This window comes from Stenella coeruleoalba, assembly GCF_951394435.1.
Source record: "Stenella coeruleoalba genome assembly, chromosome: 4".
NCBI lineage: Eukaryota > Metazoa > Chordata > Mammalia > Artiodactyla > Delphinidae > Stenella > Stenella coeruleoalba.
The window spans coordinates 12,952,728-12,973,827 of record NC_137149.1 but is presented as its reverse complement, the minus strand read 5'-3'; the positions used below and the strand labels follow the sequence as shown (position 1 = coordinate 12,973,827).

The following is a 21,100-nucleotide window of genomic DNA, read 5'->3' as shown; positions in this document are numbered from 1 at the left end:
CCCTGAGACCTGGAATGAGGACAATTGAATGGATGAACCTGTTCTGGCATATCTTGAACCCCACATTTTCCTTCACCCTCCGGGCTGGCAGAAGCAGCTCCTTTACCCTCGTGAGAGGCAATCATCCTCAACTTGCCTAGACATTCCCCCCAAAACCTCACCTACGGCAGATCGTCAGAAATAGTACTTGCCAAAACATGCCATTTCCTCACCAGACTGAAAATGAGGGTCAGATTGCAGCACGGCTCAAGCGGAAATGGCAGTAATAAGTACATGCCATGGGAAGAAGTACTGTGTTCACTGAAAGGTTATGGGACCTGGAACCAGGGAAGTACATGTTGGAGTGGATCTAGTTATTCTACTAGAGAAGGCAGTATATATGGCTGGAAAGGGGAAAAATTTATTGGCACGGGATGATAAACTTGGGGCTTAACACCTTGACAAGGCTAGTTTGGGGAAAATACAAGATAAGTCTAGAGCATCTTCTAGTGCCAGAAAGTAAAGAAGCACTAAAAAGGAAAATAAATAACTAAATCAGTGGGCACTACCCATTTTCTGATCACTTCTTGTCCTAATTTTTCTCTATAAGAAAAAAATTTATAAAATTGACTATTATAACCATTTATTATCACCAACAATTATTTTTCATGTAAGGAATAGTGAAAATATTATCACTAGAGCTAGGATGACCCATGTATGAAGAATATAAGAAACTAGAAGTTATAAATCTATGAAAAGTGAGGAGTCTCTGTATAAATTTCACCTTATAATTTCATGATAAATAGTACTTAAAAATATTATTTTCCATACAGTGTGATCCATAAATTTTATGCCTGATGTTTATAAATCTAATATGTAATTTAAAGGAGAAATAGTAGAAAATATTGTCAAATGATATACACTTGACCATTTGTATGAATTACAGTAATATGTAATAACATAATTGGCTATTGAGAGAGCTTTAGTGTTTTTCTGTTAATTTTTTACTTTATACTAAAAAACTCACAGAGAATGCATAGTAAAAACTAATTTTAGTTTAGTAAAAACTAATTTTCTTCTGACAGCCTATCACCTGAAATATCCATTAAGTAGTATATCTGATTCAACAGTACACTGAAAACCCATGTTTCTAATAATGCCCTAAGGCACTGTAGTGCCTGGAGTACATCTTTTGAAGAGATAGCTTTTCAGACATAGAAAACCAAACTATAAATAGAAGCATTCGAAGCAGTAAAAAATGTGCTAAATACAAATGTATGTTTTTGAATGAGCTTTGAAAACATAGCCTGAAGAAAAAAGCTAATACCACAAGTAGTAAGCTTTGGTATATACCTTAGAAACACCAAGTGTCCTGTATTCCTGCAATAGTCCTGGCTTTTCTCCTAACTGCCTGATTTTGTGCAAGTCTTTTCATTAAAATTTCTAATACTTATTATTTTTCAGGAACCATATATTAAACATATTGCCCAAGATCATACAACTAAGGAGCAGTAGATTTGAACCCAGGAAGTTTGGTTCTGGAGACCGGGCACTTGTCAACTTTACTACAGCCTCTGTGAGTCTTAACTACTCATCTGTAATATAAAGCTACAGAGCTAAGTTCTTTTCCTCCCTGATTCTGTAAATAAAAATAACATAGAAGAAGAAAGAGGTTGATAAGCCCTTCACTTTTTTGTGGTACACTTGCAGAGAAGATGGGTATTCAAGTTACTCCTTTTTAATAATCCACTTACTAAGAGAAACACATTTTTCCCCCCAGGCTCCTCTAGGGTACAATTTATGGCAGCAGTGCAATGTCACACCTGCAAATTGTCATTGCAGCAGGTATACTTTGGTAGTAGACTAGTGGCTAATCTGAATGCAGATCTCTTAGGATTTATCCTGAGTAGGGAATGAGTCACAGTGTAGTAGAGTATCAGAGAGGAAGAAAACCCAGGCTGCCTCTATACTAAACGCTTTTACTTACTTGGATTTTGTCAAAGATCCAAAGACAAGCTTCAGAAGATATGAAAACTTGGCAACCAAACCATACCCTTGAGTAACATGCAATAACTATATAGCCTTTTGGCTTTTAAAATTATTTATTTATTTTTGGCTGTGTTGGGTCTTCGTTGCTTGTGCGGGCTTTCTCTAGTTGTGGCAAGTGGGGGCTGCTCTTCGTTGTGGTGTGCAGGCTTCTCATTGCAGTGGCTTCTCTTGTTGAGAAGCACGGGCTTCTAAGCGCACAGGCTCTAGGCACGCGGGCTTCAGTAGCTGTGGCTCGCGGGCTCTAGAGCTCAGGCTTGGTAGTCGTGGCGCACGGGCTTAGTTGCTCCGTGGCATGTGGGATCTTCCTGGACCAGAGCTCAAACCTGTGTGCCCTGCATTGGCAGGCGGATTCTTAACCACTGCACCGCCAGGGAAGCCCTATAATACCCTTTTATTTCCATGTATCAGAAACTGAAGAAATTTAGCAGTAATTTATTCTAAATGATCTTATAGTCTACTTATGCAGAAAACCTAAAAGTTGTGAGTATCTGCTTTCCTGTCCTTAGTATTTTGCTGTTTGCAAGAGTGATGATGCATCTGTTTTCCTTTCTGAGAAGGTGATCATCTGTCAAAAATAATGCAGTAAATTAATTTATATCAGTGACTTTTCAAATTGCAGGTTGCAAACCCTTAGGGGAGTAGATTATGGAATCTATATAGTGGATTGTAATCCATAAATAATTAAATAGAGTTGAAAATAGAAGAATGAATCATATTTATTAAGTACATATATTGCTTCAAGAGTTTTGTCCTTATTTTGGATCTAGTCACAATAGTTCAAAATCTATCAGTTTAGAGTGTTTACAGAACATAGGCTTTAAACACTCTGGTTGTTCACAATATTTTCCTCTGGGTAACTAGTTAATATCTAAAAGATTCTCAGCGATTCGTGACTGAAGAAGATTTGGAGGGGAATCTCAAACTCAAATGTGTCTCTGATGCAGCTTAAAAACTAAGGAAAGAAGTATGGCCTTCTACTTTATTCCTCAATTTTATTTATAAGTTTAAAAAGATAGATACATAGATAGGTATATAGAGAGATAGATAGGTAGGACTTACAGAGTTATAGAGCCTCAATTTTTAAATATATTCATTGGAGGTGGTCCGTTTCCACAGTATGTAGCTCTTTTTCTAATCTATAAATTAAGATGCTTTGGGTTGTAAGTACAAGTAAGCTCAACTCAAGCTACCTTAAACAGTAAAAGGATATATGGCATACTTCTGGTAGTTTGATGTAGAGGTTGACAGTCTCACAGTGTCATCGGGTTTCTAGCTCTATTTATATATGGTTTTCTTGCTCTGCCATCTTTTAGGTCATCTTGATTCAAAGACATCTGTCCTTTTTGTATATGAAATGACGGTGGGTATTACAAGTATCACAGTTACAAACCACAAAATCCAACACAAGAGAAAATACTCAATGATTTATGACACTATTCTAGATATTTTCCTCATTTTATGAAAATTACAGAGTTTTTTGCAGTCTGGATTTTGAAAATTGTATTCCCATGCTCCCATCTGTCTCCTGTATTATCTGTGAATTACATCTAGAAGCTTGGTTACATCCAGGTTCAATTATTGGTAAGAATATTTCATAAATGGTATTATAGTATTCTTCTGTCAGGAGAAGCATAATGCCTGGTTGTCTCCATTTCGTGATGTTAGAAGCCATTGATGAACGTTGCCGAAATCCATGAGTGATAATCAGTTTTGCTTTTACTTCCATATTTTATAGCTTTTGAATTATCTCAATTCAACTATTTGGATACCAAGAAGAACTGTTTTTACAAGATAAATGCTTGATTCTTTTCTTTGATTTAGCTGTTTTCTGAATACTTGGTCCTCTAGCAGTCTCCAAAGATGACCAATGAGATTTTTAAAAGTATCTTTCTGAACTCATGGATTAAAAATACTTTATGTGTATTAATTCACTGCAGTTTCCTCATTGATGTTCGATGTGTTCCATCTTTGGCCAGTGGAGTCTCTTTAAGTTGTTTTCTAAGTCTTTTGACATGACCTTTGTCGTCATTAATAGCTTATTTGCTTTCTGGTATGACAAGATGTTCCAGGTTCGTCTTGGACATTGCTTGCTATAGACATAGAGCTAGCCATTTCTCCAGTAAGTCTTGGTTTCTCTTAGTGGCAAATGATATTTAGAGACCACTATTTGGACACTAGAAGTGCTCATTGCTAATGGGTTGGGTATATTTTTCTAGTACTTTTAAAAAATACATCATGGTTTCATATGGATACTTGCTACTTGATCTCATACATTTTATATCTGTTTCCCTTCTAACACAACACAAAGTGGTTTTCAGTGATTTCAACATTCTCATTTGTTTTTTCCCATAAAATGTACAACAGACTCTGAATAAATTAACAGTACAATGACAATATGATTACTAACAAGAGTTTAAAGGGTATTTTTGTTTTTGCTGTTCTTTTTAACCTTAGAGTATATCCCAGCAAGGATATACAGCCAAATTCCCATGTTTAAAGCCACTTTAAAGTGGTTTCTATGTATTATGCCACCAAACTCAATACAATTAGGTTCATTGGTTTCATTCCCCTTTCACTTTGGGGGATTTTTTTTTTTTTTTAATGCTTCTGAGGTTTCAACTTCAAATCTATGAATCAAGATATACTCAGAGAAGTCTGGCCTCTATTCTGGTTCCCTCTAACCCATCACCTCTCCCCCCTTATAGATAACCATTAAAAAATTTATAGTTCACACTTCCATTTTTAATATAAGCAAATATGTATAAATGGTCATATCCTCTCATCTTAGGTATAAATGTTAGCATACTAGAGCTAACAGAAAGGATTCACAGTCAAATAGACTTACAATTTAAGGGGTCTTACCCAGATTTACTAATAAATAAAGGGTTCTTATCCCAGATTTACTAATGATTTCAAGGATATAAAATCAAAAGCCTCACGCAAATCAAAGAGAAATTTAGTCCATCCTGTGTGGCTACCTTGGTATTTCCTTTCTGCATTGGATACATTCTCTGGCCAGTAATAGATGAGGTCTCTAAATGAGATTTGTGTCTGACCTCACATAGCAAAAGAGGGGTTGTTTAAATTCTGAAGCATCTCCATTTTGTACTTAGATTGGCAAAGGGCCTATGTGACGTTTTCCCCAGAGCCATGCCTTATGAATCCATAGATTCAAGGGATAATCTTGCTAAGAGAATTCCACAGATAAGGGCACTCCTACTAGCACATTTCTTTAGCCTAAAGATATTTAGACTATGTTTACAAAAATATTAGACTGGGACACCTGTGGGGTTTTTTCCCCCAGAGAATGTTCCCTTGGTGGTCAGAGAGAAACAGATCATGGACCAGCAGCTTAGAAGGTGCAAGAATTTCCTCTACAGAATACCTTAACAATGACCGTGCTGCTTCGTAGGTCTTTTAAATTGCTTTTACCAACTCAGTTACTCTTTTTCTTCCTTTATCCACAGGAATTTGAACCTTTTTACAGTGTGTTGATGGAAGCACTTGAGTATAAGTTACTGAGGCCAAATTCACTCCCTTCTCTGGCCAGTTAGTTTCCATAGGTGTTGTATCTATGGGGAGGTTTAATTCAGCTTCCTCAAAATACTTTCTCATCCTGGGGAATCACTGTTTGCATAAATCTTGCTTTTTATTTAATTGTATAAATAAACTTACAGATTCTTCGTTACACCACACAGCTGTAGAAGAGAAATTACTATTTGACACAGCGTGTATTAGTTAATATTATAGGATCATTCTATTCCTTCTCAGCAGAAATGACTTCTCCTGTACCACATTCCCCATTATAGGGGTGGTGACTAGAGTCCATTGTTCAATAAATTCTGGATCCCATTTGGTTTGTTTCAGATTTTATGGTACAGGTTTTTACAGGTTTCATTATGTAACATTCACCTCTGCTAGGGAAGACACAGGTTGCTTCTGTATCCAAACCTCCATATCTGCTGGTTTTAAGAACCCAGGTAGCTAACTCAGGAATCTGATTAAGGCATCTGCCTTACAATTCCGGTCTCTTTTCAGAGCTGGAAACCGATTTTTTTGGGTGAACAGCCACATGACCCACATTCTTCTTAATTTCCACAGAGATTTCCTTAATTGAGTGCCACATAAGGATATTCTCTATTGTCTAATGATCTAGGACACATTTGCAGTTGACTACAGCCCAGAGTCTGCAAATATCCAAATGCTCCTCTGAGATCAGGGACCCAGTTCTTCTCCCACTGCTAAACTAGCAGCTCTCAACTCTGCCAAATTTGCAGCCTTGCCTGTTCCTTCTCCCCTCAAGGTTTTTTCTATCAGCAAGGCACATAGCTGCTAATTTCTAAACAGTAACACAGCCTCAAAGCAGGAACTCCCTTTAGTGAACCAGGCAGCTGCTTGTCTTGGCTGGGGTGAGAATCACAGGGCTTGGACCACTGAGCAGTGTAGGGAAGGGAGATCCTTGGAGGTCTCTCTCATTGGCTCTGTGAGCAACATGCTCTCGTATTCAGTGCGCTCCCCCCAAACTTCCCACCTACTGCACTCTTCCATGTAGCATTGCCTCTTAGTCAACTTTGCTATGCTGCCTTTTCTCTATTCAATATCTCTCTGGCATCGTCCAAGGCAGGATTGATATCTAGCCTCAGAATTATTTGATCCTCTTCTGTGGTGGGGGGCAGTTTGACCAATACCCAGTAACAAGCTAGCAGCTGTCTTTCAAATGGGCTTTAATGAACAGCTGCCTCTTAGTTTTGAAGTCCAAATCCAAGAGGTCTTGCTGAGTAGCCCTATTTGATTTCTCCCAAAGGCTTCATATCTACATATATTCTAGGAGGTGAATATTCTTAAATAATCTGAGCAGCTGGATCATGAGGTCTTAGTTGGGCTCCCTGCGCCACCATCCTCTGCAAATCTTTTTTTTATTCTCAGAACCCCACTTAAAATAAGATTTATTTTTGATAACTTTGTGATAGGGGCTAGCAATATTCTTATAGGAGCAATGTGATTTTGCCAAAACTCAAATCCTAGCTGTGAGATTCTTGCTTGTTAGAGACAGTAACTTATTTCTCACAGTTTAAGGAATGTCTGTTGTTGCTCCTGGAATTTCTTAGATTGGGCTGGACTTGAATTTTAGCTGGATTTATCATCCATCCTCTATCTATCATAAAGGTGACTGTGATTCTTAACTCCTCTCAACCTTTCTCCTCTGAGAAGTCAATTAGCATAATAGCATCTATGTAGTGCATTAACTTGCTCTTAATGGTTGTTTAGTACAAATCCCGACTCACTAGATTATGGCAATATGCCAGGAAATTTAATGTGCAATATAATAATATAACACTGATTTCCAGTCCATGAAAATGCAAACCGTGTCTGTCTAGATTTTGAATCTGGGATTGATAAAAAGGCATTGCGTTAGATGTTAAGTTAGACGCATACTGGCATAATAGACTGCCTTGGTCTGTTGCGCTTCCTGTTTAGTTTTGAAGATTAGGTGTAACTGAAGCAATCAGAGGAGCCACCTTGTTTGATCCTTGACAATCTATTACTTTCCTTCAGGAAACTTCTGCCTTATATAGTAGCTGGGACTGATAAAAGGGGGTTAATGGGAATCAAAACTCCACCTTAACCTTTTCCTTAATTAGAACAGTGATCTTTTATTGCCCTCCTGGAATTCTGTATTGCTTAGAGTTAATGCCTGGGGAGGATTCAGGCAATTCCAAAGGTTCTCATTTAGCATGGCTAATTAAAACTGGGTGAGAGGTGGATTTAGGCAATATCCCCTGTGAAAAGAACAAAGGCAGCAGGTCCCATGTTTTCAGCTACAGGACTTAATACTAAAGGGGGCTATATTTTAGTTAATAGACATCTCCATTTTATATTCAGATTATTACATTGATTATGTGACATTTTCCAAGGACCCATACCCCACAAATCCAAATCTAGCATTTTCTTTTTATCGTAAGCAATCTTAAACCAACCAAATACATCCTGCTAAAAGTATTCCATTGACAAGGAAATGCGAGCAAATATCATTATTTTACCAGATTTGTCACGATGTGGTTTACAAGGAGATTTGATTGGGTCACTTTCTTTTTACCTAGGGCATTCCCATATAAAAGAAGAAAGTAGATTGCTGTTCTGCTGCTGAACTAGTTACTTCATACAGACTTTTGTATTTTTGCCAGTATATCTTTGGAATATGATCCTAGGAATAATATTTTCTGAGTCTAAGGGCAAACACATACACACTTTTGCTAGAAAGTACAAAATTATGTGCCATAGGGAAATTTGTATTTCTACCATTAAAGTATGACAGTTCCTGTTATCCCACAGCTTCTCCAACAGAGTATGTTATCACGCTTTCAGGATTTTGCTATTCAGATAGGTGAGAAATGGTATCTCAGATAATTTGCTCTTAACGTTACTATGATCTTTTTGGACATCATCTCACTTGTTTATCAGAATTTGACAATGTTGATCGTTCCCTCCTAGATGTCCCTCCCTTCGCTCGGGGATATCACTTTCTCAGTTCTCCTTCTAATTCTTCTTGGCTTGTTCCTTCTTTTTTCAAACTTTAAAAATGGAATTTGCCAAGATTCAATCTTTAGACCTCTTCTTTCTATATATTTACTCCCTTGGTCATCCCAGTCAATATAGTGGTTTAAAATACAGTGTACGTGCTCATGTTTCCCAAGTGTATGTCTTCCTCCTCCTAGTGTGTGCATGAACATATGCACACCTCTTCGTATTGCCCCTAAGCTGTCTAATGAGCATCTCATATTAGCATGTCCAAAGCTGAACACTTTTCAGCCACCATACCTGATATTTCCCAAGTTATCTTAAATGGCAAGTCTTTCTATAGTTCAGGATGGAAATTTCTTTGTCATTTGACCCAAATCCAATTCATTGACAAATCTCATCATCTTCACTTTTGAAATATCTATCCAGAATCTCACCACTTCTTAACACCTTCATTACTACCACTCTTACCCAAACCACTGTCATCTTCCCTGGATTATTGAGACCCTAAATTATTGCAGTAGTCTTTGAACTGGTCTCCCTGCTTCTCACTTTGCCTTGCTCCCCTGCACCCCAACCCCCATGCCTATTCTCTAAACAGAAGGCAGAATCTACTTTTTAAAAGCAACATTTTTCAGGTAAGATTCACATAAAATAAAATGTACTCATTTTAAATGTACAATTTGATTACTTTAAAATATCCCCTGTGCCTATCTGTGGTCGATTCCTGCTCCCCCACTCAAACCCAAGCAACAACTGATCTATTTTCTGTCCCTACAGTTTTGACTTTTCTAGAAATTTCATATAATTATATACTATGATTTCAGTCTTTGTGTCTGGGGTCTGTCACTGACATGATGTTTTTGAAATTTATTCATGTTGTTGCATGTATAGGTAGTTTGTTCCTTTTTATTGCTCAGAAGTATTCCATTGTATGGATATACTACAATTTATTGATACACCTGTTGATGGACATTTGGGTTGCTTCCAGTGTCTGGCTATTTTACATACAGGTGCTATGAACATTTGTATACATGTATTTTTGCAAACATAAGTTATTAATTCTCTTCAGTAAATATCTAAGAGCAAAATTACTGGATCATATGGTAACAGTACGTTTAGCTTCTAAGAAAATGATATATTGTTTGCTAAGTGGCTTTACCATTTTATAGAACCAACAGAGTTCTAATTGTTCCACATTTTCACCAACCTTGATATTGTCAGTCTTTTAAATTTTAAACCTCAGATATTCGTGTACTGATTTCTCAGTGTGGTTTTATTTTGTATGTCTTGGCTGACCAGTGATTATGAGTATCTTTTCTTGTGCTTATTGGCCATTCAGATATTTTCTTTTGTGAAGTGTCTGTTCAAATATTTTGCCTATTTTTGTCTTTTTATAATTGAGCTCTTTTAAAAATATATTCTGGATACAAATCCTTAGACAAATATATGTATTGCAAATATTTTCTCCTAGTCTATGAATTGGCTTTCTTTTCCATTTTCTTAAATGTGTCTTTCAAAGAGTAGATTCTACTCTACTAGTTGAGTAGATTCTTTTCAACTTCTACTCACTGAATTCACAGTCTACAACTAGAATATATTACTTTATTCTTCTAGCCACAGTATATTATTTTTGCTTCTGTTAGTCAGTTATATTTAATTTTTTTTAAATAGAGACAAGTAATTTTTTAAATCTCCCCCCATATTTCTAGCACTTTTCATTCTTTTGAAATCTAAGTTTTTTTGTTTTTTGTTTTTCAATCTGGCATTATTTTCTTCTGCCTCAAGAACTTCCTTTAATATATACTAGAGTATAGATATGCTGGGAGGAATTCTCTCATAATTTTCTTGTTTGAAAAGTCTTTAATTTTTGAAAGACAGTTTCATTGGGCATGGAATTCTAGGTTGACTTTTCCTTTCAGTATGCTAGAGGTATAATTTCATTGCCGCCTTGTTTGCATAGTTTCTGATGGAATGTGCTATATTCTTGTTTTGTTTTGTTTTGTTTTCCTTTGTTTATAACGTGTCTTTATTTGGTCACTTACTTTTGTGATTTTCTTTTTATCACTGAGTTTTGGCAACTTGCTTATAATGTGCCATGGTATGGATTTCTTGGTATTTATCTTAATTGGGGTTTTGTTGAGCTTCTTGGGTCTCTGAATTTGTAGTTTTAATAAAACTTGGAAAGTTTTTAGCCATTAGTTTTTAAAAATACTTTTTTTCTGTTCTATTCTGTCCTCAGTTAAGCCTGCTTGAGTTAGTTACATGGGTCATTGAGATTCTATTCATTTCTTTTCCAGCCTTTTCCTCTCTATGCTTTATTTTAGAGAGTTACTATTGCTATGTCTTCACATTCACTGAGCCTTCCTTTGCAGTGTCTAAGCTGCTGTCTATTCTACCAGGTTAAATTTTCATTCCAGATATTCTAATAGTTACCTATTGGTGCATATAAAATTACTCCCGAAATTAGCATCTTAAAACAACATTTTTTATCTCACAGTTCCTGTGGGTTAGGAATTTGAGAATGGCTTAACTGGGTGGTTCTGACTCAAGGTCTCTCATGAGATTGTAGACAGGCTGTTAAAGGTGCCGCAGTCTCATCAGAAGGCTTGACTAGGGGATGATCTGCCTCCAAGCTCACTCAACTGGCTGCCCACACTCAGTTCCACACCACATGGGCCTTCCACAGGGCTGCATCATGGCATGGCTGCTGACTTCCCCCAGAGCAAGCAATTCAGGAGAGTAAGAGAGAAGTGTGCACACCTGAGACAGAAGCTGCAGTCCTTTAATAACCTACTATCAGAAGTAACATTTCATTACTCTAACAGATTGATCCTTTTGAAACTTTTAAAATCTCTCCCTGTGCTGAGTTCTGGAAATTGCTTCCAGGCCAACAGCTGGTTGTTGTCTAACATCTGATAATGCTGGCTTCATATAATCTATCCAGTTTTTCTACTTGTTTGTGACAGGACCCATAGCAAGCCCTGCATGAAAGTCCCATAGCAATTACCCCTTCATGGGTAGAAGCAGAACTTCAGAGACTGTTTTATAATGTGAGGTCATGCCATACCTGCTCAGCAGTACCAGTGGCTTGCCATCTCAGTTATTGGTCTCAATCATTTATCTTTCAGACCTCATGTATAACTGGTCTTCCTCTCATTCTGCATTTCAGCTTCATCAACTCCCCAAATATAATTAGCACCATCTTGCTGCAAGATCTTTGTTCTTGCTGTTAACACTGTCTAGAACACACGTTCTCCAGATATATGTGGGACTAATTTCCTCATCTGAATTTAAATTTCTGCTTAAATGTTACTTAGGCTTACACATAGGCTCTCTCTGATTATGTCATATAAAATAGCAAGTTCCTTCTTATTCATCTTTTATTTTACTTACTCTGATGTATTTTTATTAATATCACTTATCACCACCTAGCATATTAAATATTTTTTATTATATGTCTCTTCACCTTACTCAGATATAAGCTCCAGGTGAGATATTCCCTAGAACCATGTCTGACACAGTAGGAACTTGATACATATTTGTTGAATACTTGAATATGCAGCAGATAGAAAATTTGTTTTTATAATATGGGTAAAGAAATGTTACATTTCTTTAAAATGGATCAGCTATTCCAAGACCACACCTACCTGGCTGACAGGACACTCACTATCAATCATGTTTCAGGGGTCTTCTCACCTTTCCTAGGATGTTTTAAGAGTTCTAGGAGTCTTACTTAGTGTAAAATATTTATGGAAGTATTCTCTGTTCTTTCATCTACGTTGGTTATTAGTATTTTGATAGTACAAAACCACAGTGTTCCCTTGAACTCATGACTCAACTGCTTCCTATTCAAGCTCGGACACAGAAGTCTTTTATTTTCTTTGTGGTCAGCCTCCTCAAATTTCTGTCCCACCCAGTCAAAGGCTCTATCACATCCCAAGGGCTCTGCATAGGAGTGTCGTGGGTTTCCACCTGCATACAAAATCCTCTAATTCCCCAAACCTCTGTCTATAGTTTTCATTCAGAAAACTCTCTAAACCATCCCTCTTTCTACAGGTTGGCCACTTAAATGGTTCTGAGCGTAGTCTTATCTACTTGTACACACACACACACAAATACAATTGGACATGTTGATTGAATTCTAGGTTCCTGGGAACTTCTGCTTTAGGTCCTACAGTGCAACAGTGAAGAAATTCAGAGCTATGACACATAGCCTGGCTATATTCTGGTGAGTGGGAAAGGAAATTACCACACCTTTTTTTTTTTCAGTTTTCTCTCACAGAGTGGACAGATCTAAATTAGTGTCTTTATAGAGTAATCGGTCCAAACATGAGTGAATTAATGAATGAAAACCTTTTTCTTAGAACATACACACATCCTATCCAACTTTCAATGTTCTGTTGCTAGTAAGTTCTCTTTCCAAAAACTTTATAAAAAATTTTTTTCTGCATGTCTTTTTTATTACACTTTATCATTTTTGCATTTTGTCTTATCCAATTATCTCCCAACTAAACTGTGAGCTTCATGGGGACGTGATTTGTGCCTAATTTGTCTTTTACCCGCTATAGTATAAGCTAAATATTTTGTTTCAGGAAGCCCTAGAAATAATTTTGAATAAATGACAATAATTTAATTAATGAAGATCTGTTCCCAGTTTTAGTTCAGGAGATATAACAAATGTCATATTAAGACTAAAGCCAGATTGTAAGTTAAGAGTTGCTGAAAATGCTTCCTCTAAACTTATGCAAATAATGAAAAGATAAACAGAATTTCCCTCCATTAATAGCACTATCATACTATTTTTTTTTCTTTTTGTGGCTGCGTTGTGTCTTCGTGCTGTGCGTGGGCTTTCTCCAGCCACGGCAAGCGGGGGCTACTCTTCCCTGCAGTGCGTGGGCCTCTCATTGCGGTGGCCTCTCCCATTGCGGAGCACGGGCTCCAGGCATGTGGGCCTCAGTAGTCGTGGCTCACGGGCTCTAGAGTGCAGGCTCAGTAGTTGTGGCACACGGGCTTAGTTGTTCTGCGGCATGTGGTGCAGGATCCTCCTGGACCAGGGCTCGAACCCATGTCCCCTGCATTGGCAGATGGATTCTTAACCGCTGAGCCACCAGGGAAGCCCTCTCATACTATTTTAAAAGAACAAACAACCTTAAAAGAAGTAAGCATGGGCTTCTCTGGTGGCGCAGGGGTTGAGAGTCCGTCTGCTGTTGCAGGGGACATGGGTTCGTGCCCCGGTCCGGGAAGATCCCACATGCCGCGGAGCAGCCAGGCCCGTGAGCCGTGGCCTCTGAGCCTGCGCATCCGGAGCCTGTGTTCCCCAACGGGAGAGGCCACAACAGTGAGAGGCCCGCGTACCGCAAAAAAAAAAAAAAAAAGTAAGCATTGTTTGTGTTGACTGTAAGTAGCCCTCTCAGACTTAGCTGTGTGATATTGGTCTTGTCACCTTGTTCTGACCATATATTTGCCACAGTGATCTGTCACCATTATCAATAAATGAACACAACCAAGGCCAGTAAACATTATTAATCATAAACTTTCTAGTAAATAATGAAACTTAATGCCTTAACCTTGATAAGATATATTAAGTTATAAATAATGTTGAAAATGTATTTTTGTTTTAAGTTTTTACAAGTGAAGGCCATCCTGATTCTAACTCTTATTGCAGCATGCTGTGGAGGCCCTGCATACTTGCTGCTTTTTGCCAAATGGGTATTTGACTTATTTTTTATCATTTTCCAATTCTGCAGGGATGTGACTATTTGTTAGGGAGGGTCATAGTTCTTCCTGTCCTATGGAAACTTTGCTTGAGTGGTTTTTTTCTTTTCTACCATGTGTTTATAATAAAATTGATGCTATAAAATTTCTAATAGGTATTACAGAGAAATGGAATATATTGGTTATACTTGTAAATACTTCTAATTATTAGCATTTCAGATAAAGTTTTATTGTGAGAGGATTACATTTAAGTGCCTGTCAGTTTGGGATAAGCTTTTTCAGGAGCACCTGCAGAAAATTCTAAAAGAATTTTATTTCAAAAGATGAGAAGGAAAGCTGGATGCCAGAGGTCCTTTTGCTAGTAAATAGTAAGCAGAACAGTTTAGAACCGTTGAAGAGTGTTCAGCATCAAACCTGTGTCCATGAGACATACAGATTGGTATGGGTAAATCAGAGAGGTTTGATATTCTGTAAAAAAATTCTACATTAAAGTCCAGTAGTTTGAGTCAAAACTGGAGCACATCTATTACTCCTGAATTTATTTAAAACCATGCGTAGACTCAGAAAGAAAAAGCAAGTATGTGACATGCAAAGAAAGAACTTTCACCTAAAAGCCTAAAATATTTTAAAATTATCTTGTATTTTTGTTGTGATCTTGGGAGTCCTTCAGAAATATTTTGCCTGTTAAAGGTGACCAACTAATAATTACAGGTTGACTTCAGAAGAGTAAACAAGAGTGAGTGGGCATCATAACTCGGATGCATTTGTGTGCAAATTAATTCCGTCTTTCTTTCTTCCTCCTTAATTACAAAGAGTAAAGTTTCAAATCTTGAATAGGCATTTAGTTTGAATGTATTCCATCCAGATAGGAAGAAAATATGTCTGTGTTCTCTAAATATGTTTTTTACAAAAAATTTTACCATATTATAGCCTCATTCCAATTCAGATTACCATGGGACAGAAAAATTAATTGGGTGCTTTGGAATGACTTTTCTTTTTCATTCTTTGGGCTCATGGCTTCATGTAAACATATGCTGCAAGACTTCTAGAAATTCATGAGCGTTTCTGTTCTTCAAGGATTAAAAGATTTTAAGTGATAATTTTATCTTCCTACTTTTAACAGATGTTTTCTTTTTATTATTCATCTGCCTCCTTTCGCTTTAAATTTTTTATTTTTAAATTTCCTTGCATTAATCTTGAGCTCTTCAGCTAAGATTTTCTAAGAAACTCCAAAAAGCAAGACACAAATGTTGACATAATTTTAATTGTAATTGTTTATTGGCTACCCAAAGACTTGGAGGGAGCCTTGAAAATTGTTTACAAAAATCACCATGCCGAGGGTGGGGTCGAGATGGATCCTAAGCATAGGCCCCCCCACCACTGCCCAAACCCTGCCCTTGCTTAGGCCACGCCCTCCACAACCATGGCCTTTTCCACCTTTTTTTTTTCTCCTCCTCTTTTTTACTATTGTTCTGTTTTACCTTCCAGTTGTTGTTTCATCTATAGTTTATATTTTTTCTAACATCTGTTAGTTTCCTAGTCTGATGTTTTTACTTTGTTATTCTTTCTTTTCCTTTTTTCTCTTTTTTACTATAGTGGTTCTGTTTTACCTTCTGGTTGTTGTTTCATCTACATTTTTATATTCTTTCTAACATATCTGTTAGTTTCCTAGTCTAATATTACTTTTTACTTTGTTATTGTTCTCTTTTTTTTTGGCACCCGTCATGGCTTGTGGGATCTTCAGCCAGGGGTCAGGCCCAAGCTCCTGCAGTGGAGCTCCGAGTCTGAACCATTGGACTCACAGAGGACCTCAGACCCCGGGAATATTCATCTGTGTGAGGTCTCCCCAAGGTCCGCATCTTGGCACCAAGACCCAGCTCTACCCAACAGCCTACAAACTCCAGTGTTGGAAGCCTCAGGCCAAATAACCAGTGAGACAGGAACATTATCCCACTCATCAAAAAGAAAAAAAAAATTAGACAAAAAAATATGTCACAGATGAAGGAGCAAGGTAAAAACCTATAAGGCCAAATAAATGAAGAGGAAATAGGCTATCTACCTGAAAAAGAATTCAGAGTAATGATAGTGAAGATAATCCAGAATCTCAGAAACAAAATGGAGGCACAGATTGAAAAAACATAAGAAATGTTTAACAAAGATCTAGAAGAACTAAAGAACAGACAAATAGAGATGAACAACACAATAATTGAAATGAAAAATACACTAGAAGGAATCAATAACAATAACAGGCAGAAGAACGAGTAAGTGGGCTGGAAGACAAAATGGTGGAAATAACAACTGAGGAGCAGAATAAGGAAAAAAGAATGAAAAGAATTGAAGACAATCTCAGAGACCTCTGAGATGAAACTAAATGCACCAACATTCAAATTATAGGGGTCCCAGAAGAAGAAGAGAAAAAGAAAGGGTCTGAGGAAATATTTGAAGAGATTATAGTGGAAAAATTCCCTAACATGGGAAAGGAAATAGTCACCCAAGTCCAGGAACACAGAGAGTCCCATACAGGATAAACCCTAGGAGAAACACACCAAGACACATAATAATCAAACTAACAAAAATTAAATTCAAAGAAAAAATATTAAAAGCAGCAAGGGAAAACAAAAAATAACATAAAAAGGAATCTCCATAAAGTTATCAGCTGATTTTTCAGCAGAAACTCTGCAGGCCAGAAGGGAGTGGCAGGATGAAAGTGATGAAAGAGAAAAACCTACAACCAAGATTATTCTACCCAACAAGGATCTCATTCAGATTCGACAAAGAAATCAAAAGCTTTACAGACAAGCAAAAGCTAAGAGAATTCAGCACCACCAAACCAACTTTACAACAAATGTTAAAGAAATTTCTGTAGGCAGGAAACACAAGAGAAGAAAAAGACCCACAAAAGCAAACCCAAAACAATTAAGAAAATAGTAATAGGAACATACATATCGATAATAACCTTGCATGTAAATGGATTAAATGCCCCAACCAAACATCACAGACTGGCTGAATGGATACAAAAACAAGATGCGTATGCATGCTGTCTACAAGAGACCCACTTCAGACCTCGGGACATGTACGGACTGAAAGTGAAGGGATGGAAAAAGATATTCCATGCAAATGGAAATCAAAAGAAGCTAGAGTAACAATACTCATATCAGGTAAAATAGACTTTAAAATAAAGAATGTTACAAGAGACAAGGAAGGACACTACATATGATCAAGGGATCAATCCAAGAAGATATAACAATTATAAATGTTTATGCACCCAACATAGGAGCTCCTCAGTACATAAGGCAAGTCCTAACAACCGTAAAGGGAGAAATCAACAGTAACACAATAATAGTAGGGGACGTTAACACCCTGCTTACACCAATGGACAGATCATTCAAACAGAAAATAAATGAACACAAGCTTTAAATGACACAATAGACCCGATAGATTTAACTAATATTTTTAGAACATTCCACCCCAAAGTGGCAGAATACACTTTCTTCTCAAGTGCTCATGGAACATTCTCCAGGATAGATCATATATTGGGTCACAAATCAAGCCTTGGAAAATTTAAGAAAGTTGAAATCCTGTGAAGCATCTTTTCTGACCACAATGCTGTGAGATTGGAAATCAATTACAGGAAAAAGACTGTGAAAACACAAATGCACAGAGGCTAAACAGGGCAATAGTAAATAACCAAGAGATCACTGAAAAAATTAAAGAAAAAAATTTTAAAAACATAGAAACAAATGACAATGAAAACAGGACAATCCAAAACCTATGGGATGCAGCAAAAGCAATTCTAAGAGGGAAGTTCATAGCAATTCCATCTCACCTCAAGAAACAAGAAAAATCCCAAACAATCTAACCTTACACCTAAAGCAACTAGAGAAAGAAGAACAAAGAAAACCCAAAGTCAGTAGAAGAAATCATAAAGATTAGAGCAGAAATAAATGAAATAGAAACAAAGAAAGCAATGGCAAAGATCAATAAAACTAAAAGCTGGTTCTTTGAGAAGATAAACAAAATTGATAAACCCTTAGCCAGACTCATCAAGAAAAAAAGGGAAAGGATTCTCATCAGTAAAATAAGAAATGAAAAAGGAGAAATCACAACAGAAACCACAAAAATTCAAAGGATTTAAGAGACTACTACAAACAACTATATGCCAATAAAATGGACAACCACAAAGAAATGGACAAATTCTTGGAAAGGTGCAATTTTCCAATACTAACCCAGGAAGAATTAGAAAATATAAACAGACCTATCACAAGTAATGAAATTGAAACTGTGATTAAAAATTTTTGAACAAACAAAAGTCCAGGACCAGATGGATTCAAAGATGAATTCTATCAAACATTTAGAGAAGAGCTAACACCCATCCTTCTCAAACTCTTCCAAGAAATTGCAGAGGGAGGAACACTCCCAAATTCATTCTACGAAGCCACCATCACCCTGATACCAAAACCAGAAAAAGATATCACAAAAAAGAAAATTATAGTCCAGTATCACTGATGAACATAGATGCAAAAATCCTGAACAAAATACTAGCAAACAGTATCCAACAAAATATTAAAAGGATCATACACCATGATCAAGTGTTATTTATCCCAGGGATGCAAGGAGTCTTCAATATACGCAAATCAATCAATCTGATACTCCATATTAACAAATTAAGGAATAAAAACCTAATGATCATCTCAATAGATTCAGAAAAAGCTTTTGACAAAATTCAACACCCATTTATGATAACAACCCTCCAGAAAATGGGCATAGAGGGAACCTACTTCAACAGAGTAAAGGCCATGTATGACAAATCCACCGCAAACATCATACTCAATGGTGAAAATCTGAAAGCATTTCCACTAAGATCAGGAAAAAGACAAGGATGTCCACTTTCACAACTATTATTCAACATAGTTTTGGGAGTCCTACCCACGGCAATTCAGAGAAGAAAAAGAAATAAGAGGAATAAAAATTGGAAAAGAAGAAATAAAAATGTCACTGTTTGCAGATGACATGGTACTATACGTAGAAAATTCTAAAGATGTTACCAGAAAACTACTAGAACTAATCAGTGAATTTGGTAAGGTTGCAGGATGCAAAATTAATGCACGGAAATCTCTTGCATCCCTATACACTAACAGTGAAAAATCATAAAGAGAAATTAAGCAAACAATCCCATTTACCATCACAACAAAAAGAATAAAATACCGAGGAATGAACCTCCCTAAGGAGGTGAAAGACTTGTACTCAGAAAACTATACAACACTGATGAAAGAAATCAAAGATGACATAACCAGATGGAGAAATATACCATGTTCTTGGATTGGAAGAATCAATATTGTGAAAATGACTGTACTACCCAAAGCAATCTTCAGATTCAGTGCAATCCCTATCAAACTACCAATGGCATTCTTCACAGAATGAGAACAAAAATTTTACAATTCATATGAAAACACAAAAGACCCCGAATAGCCAAAGCAATCTTGAGAAAGAAAAACGGAGCTGGAGGAATCAGGCTCCTAGACTTCAAACTATACTACAAAGCGACAGTAATCAAGACAGTATGGTACTGGCACAAAAGTAGAAATATAGATCAATGGTACAGGATAGAAAGCCCAGAGATAAACCCACGCACATATGGTTACCTAATTTACGAGAAAGGAGGCAAGAACATACAGTGGAGACAAGACAGCCTCTTCAATAAGTAGTGCTGGGAAAACTGGACAGCTACATGTAAAAGAATGAAATCAGAACACTCCCTAACACCACACACAAAAATAAACTCCAAATGAATTAAAGACCTAAATGTAAGGCCAGACACTATAAAACCTTTAGAGGAAAACATAGGAAAAACACTCTTTGACATAAACCACAGCAAGATCTTTTTTGACCCACCTCCTAGAGTAATGAAAATAAAAACAAAAATAAACAAATGGGACCTAATGAAACTTCAAAGCTTTTGCACAGCAAAGGAAACCATAAACAAGGCGAAAAGACAACACTCAGAATGGGAGAAAATATTTGCAAATAAAACAATGGACAAAGGACTAATCTCCAAAATATATAAACAGCTCATGCAGCTCAATATCAAAAAAAAAAAACAATCCAATTAAAAAGGTGGAAGATCTATAGACATTTCACCAAAGAAGACATACAGATGCCCCAGAGGCACGTGAAAAGATGCTCAACATCACTAATTATTAGAGAAATGCAAGTCAAAATTACAATGAGATATAACCTCACACCAGTTAGAATGGGCATCATCAGAAAATCTACAACAACAAATGCTGGAGAGGGTGTGGAGAAAAGGAAACCCTCTTGCACTGTTGGTGGGAATGTAAATTGATACAGCCACTGTGGAGAACAGTATGAGGTTCCTTAAAAAACTAAAAATAGAACTACCATGTGACCCAGCAATCCCACTACTGGGCAGATACCCTGAGAAAACCATAATTCAAAAAGACACATGGACCGCAATGTTCATTGCAGCTCTATAATAGCCAGGTAATTGAAGCAACCTAAATGTCCATCGATAGATGAATGGATAAAGTAGTTGTGGCACATATATACAATGGAATATTACTCAGCCATAAAAAGAAACGAAATTGAGTTATTTGTAGTTAGGTGGATGGACCTAGAGTCTGTCATACAGAGTGAAGTAAGTCAGAAAGAGAAAAACAAATACTGTATGCTAACACACATATATGCAATCTTAAAAAAAAATGGTACTGATGAGCCTAGCGGCAAGGCAGTAATAAAGACGTAGACATAGAGAATGGACTTGAGGACACGGGGAGGGGAAGGGTAAGCTGGGACGAAGTGAGAGAGTGGCATGGAC

The 21,100-nt window shown here is 36.9% G+C and overlaps 1 protein-coding gene across 9 annotated transcripts in view; it reads left to right on the top strand.

Annotated features, from left to right (window-relative positions):
- The window catches only part of LOC307185291 (UPF0462 protein C4orf33), a 545,785-nt gene that overhangs the window by 22,782 nt on the left and 501,903 nt on the right, over nt 1-21,100 (top strand). For 8 of the 9 annotated variants that reach the window (XR_013827938.1, XR_013827939.1, XR_013827940.1 and 5 more), the window contains one exon: nt 1,444-1,555. The exons of the other annotated variant lie outside the window; for it this stretch is intronic. The gene's annotated coding sequence lies outside the window, so the exon portion shown is untranslated. The remainder of the gene's footprint in view (nt 1-1,443; nt 1,556-21,100) is intronic. 9 annotated transcript variants of the gene reach the window in all.